The sequence below is a fragment of the Micrasema longulum genome, unplaced genomic scaffold, assembly GCF_059751315.1.
Source record: "Micrasema longulum isolate JH-2025_06_02 unplaced genomic scaffold, ASM5975131v1 h1tg001875l, whole genome shotgun sequence".
Classification (NCBI taxonomy): Eukaryota; Metazoa; Arthropoda; class Insecta; order Trichoptera; family Brachycentridae; genus Micrasema; species Micrasema longulum.
The window spans coordinates 76,511-79,515 of NW_028279049.1; the positions used below are offsets into that span (position 1 = coordinate 76,511).

A 3,005-nucleotide genomic window follows, 5' to 3' on the forward strand; every position below is an offset into this window, starting at 1 on the left:
ATGTTTTGACAAACAATCACTCCTTTAATTTTGAAGATGGAATTGAAATATTACATGCTCTTTAAAGTAATTATAAAACGAACACACCAAATAATTTCGAATTTTAGATTGCAAAAGCCTTCAAACAAAATTTTAGTGTAATATTATATAAACGCTATTTTTAATTTTTTTCTTATCTTTCTTACCTTAATCACAATTGCCTTTTCCCCTACACTTATCCCTCCTTAAACACAGCTATTCCATTCTTTTCCCTTATCGACACCTACCAATTTGATCGTTGTTTATTTACTGAAGAGGGCAACGTGTCGTTGCCGCAACTCGTCGGTTGTGTAAACAAATAAAGTGGTTCAAAAAATAAAGCAATTTAAATTTTCAAAAATATTCCACAGTCATTTTCTGAATGAATTTACTTGTTGACAGTGATTTTTGATTGTTTGTTTTTATTACAATCCTGTAATTTTTTTTAGTTTATTCATATAACAAATATGAGCGTGCAATATTACAACTTAACACGTTTTTTTTTACAAATTCAATACGTATATTTACATTAACGTTTCCCATTACGTAAAAATAAGAACTTTACTTGTAAACATAATGAGAAGTAATGTCTTACAGTAACATATAAATTACAACAACAAAAAACTGTGTTTTCAATCAGTGCTACACACGAAAGGATTATAAATATAACTTCTTTCTTAAATTTGTTGTTTTCTTGGCTGCACTTTTTATTTCCTTTGTTCATTACATTAAAGAAAAATATTCTTCTGTACGTAGAATGATGTTGTGCTGTAGTTGTTTTTAATTTTGGAATTAAGATGTTACCTGTTATTCTAAGTCACGTACTTACGTTTTGTGACGTAGAAATATTACTATTTATGTTGTCTTTAAAGATTTAAAGTAAACAATTATTTTTAAATAGCCATTTTGTGTAGAAAACCCTATTTTTTAAAAATAATTAGACAGTGGGAAAAGTAGTCGTTTTTTAAATATAACTTTTATATTTCATTTTTGTATTTTTTCGACCAGTAAAATACTTGTTTTATTAATGTCACCCTATTTGATTATTCCGTACTGTTATATAGATTGGGCTAATGCAAAGTCAATTGAATTGAAATTTTCAATAGTTGATATTTTTCTCAATCCAATGAATACATTAATAAGTTTTCTTATTCTATTTCCAATATTATATATTTTCTCCTTCGATTTTATATTTTTATCAATTATTATACCTAAATTTATATTTTGCTATTTTTTTCAGTGATTTAGAGGCAATTATTATTGATTGATATCCTTCATTGCATTTTGTAGTGTGGATACAAATATTTATAGAAGGTATAACTTGTTTTTTCAATGTGAAAGCCATGTAATATGATTTTTCAGTATTCAGAGACAAAATATTGTAATTACACCATTATTTTAATTTCTAAATATCTATATTTGATTTCAAATTTACTTCGTCCCATTAAAATTATTTTGTAAATAAAAAATATGCCAACGAGAATTTTTTTTTTTGATACTTAAAATACATTTTTTTCACGAGTAGGTAACAAGTTTTGTACTGAACACGAAAATAAAATAATTCATCAAGAATAATTAAGTATTCATTTAAACATTCTCGGAGAACGGAATATGCAATGATATAAATAAAATGTTCTTAAGCAACCAGACTTAAGTTGAAACAGTGTATAGTCAACGGCCTAAATCGATCTAAGATTAAACATTTAGAGCGCTGACCATGATACTGATTTACAATAGAACCATTGCTGAGAATTTTATAAAATGCGAAAAGAGGTACATTATTTATTTTTTTTTATTCAATGTTCCTTTAGTTTGTTATCTTGCACATTTAACAATGAACTTCTGTTTTTATATGTAATTTATAAATTTTCGTGATTATTTTTTTGCTATCACTTAATATAATAATTATTTATATTCAGTGAAAAAACACGTTCGACACAAACGAATTCGTTTTTAAGACCGAGAGTCTACCTTTCAAGTTTTGCTTATAGGTAATAGAGAAAGCACTTCTCAACTCGCCCAAAACTGTTTTAAAGACCTTGAGTCTACCCTTTGGTTTTGCTGTTACTCTTAATAAAAAAAAAACAATAATAAAAACCGCGGTCTTAATAAAACAAAACTTTCTGCTTCTGTAAGTTTGGGAAGGTAAATGGAAGACTTAAGTAGAATATTTCCATTTTTTCTAGTGATTATATTGCAATTACACGATCAATACCAGAAAAAATATTCTGACTGTATTACGAAATATAAAATCATCATGAAATAAACGATATTAAATATATATATATACATATATATATATATATATATATATATATATATATATATATATGTTTAAATCACTGCCTTTTTTATAACAAACCAAGAACTTACAGTCAATCTTTCATTATCTTTCTCAATGTATTATGAACATTTTATGTAGGGGTGAGGTCAGTCGCAAGCGGTGATTTTTTATAGGTAATTTACAAAAAAAATGTTCATTACTTTGTACCTGTTTACAGGTACATTTACGCAATATTTATTTAAATGGTTTTTTTATGTGATTATGTGAACAACATCTTTCTGCTTCAGCCGTTGACAACAGGAGATTGTTACCAATAATCTATCAAATCAACTCAAACAACAATTATTCACTTGGATGCGATGTATGTAGCTATTTCTTACAGTATTTTAATACACCGCTTGTACAAAAGTTTTTTAAAAACACTACAAAAGTTTTCAACTAGCAATAATCGCACCTCGGATAAACCTCATTGGTTACGATATCGCCACTGCGCAAAAAAAAAAACACTACAGTGACATTCAGCAGATACGTGTCAATCTGAAGCACTGTACTGTGTTTTCTAGAAATGAATAATGCCAAAAAGGGCTACGTCGAGCGCCACATGTCCTATGTCATTAACTGTATAATATATAAAAAAAACATTCCTTAGGAAATCTTCTTCGAAATACTATTTTTCAAATTGACAATCTTTAAAAGATATCTG

At 27.2% G+C, this 3,005-nt stretch overlaps 1 non-coding gene across 1 annotated transcript; it reads right to left on the reverse strand.

The window, feature by feature from the left end:
* Nucleotides 1–2,668: 2,668 nt before the first annotated feature.
* On the reverse strand, nt 2,669–2,801 carry LOC148273678 (U4 spliceosomal RNA). The gene has a single exon (XR_015824510.1). It is a non-coding gene; the product is annotated as a U4 spliceosomal RNA (small nuclear RNA).
* Between the last annotated feature and the right edge of the window lie 204 nt (nt 2,802–3,005).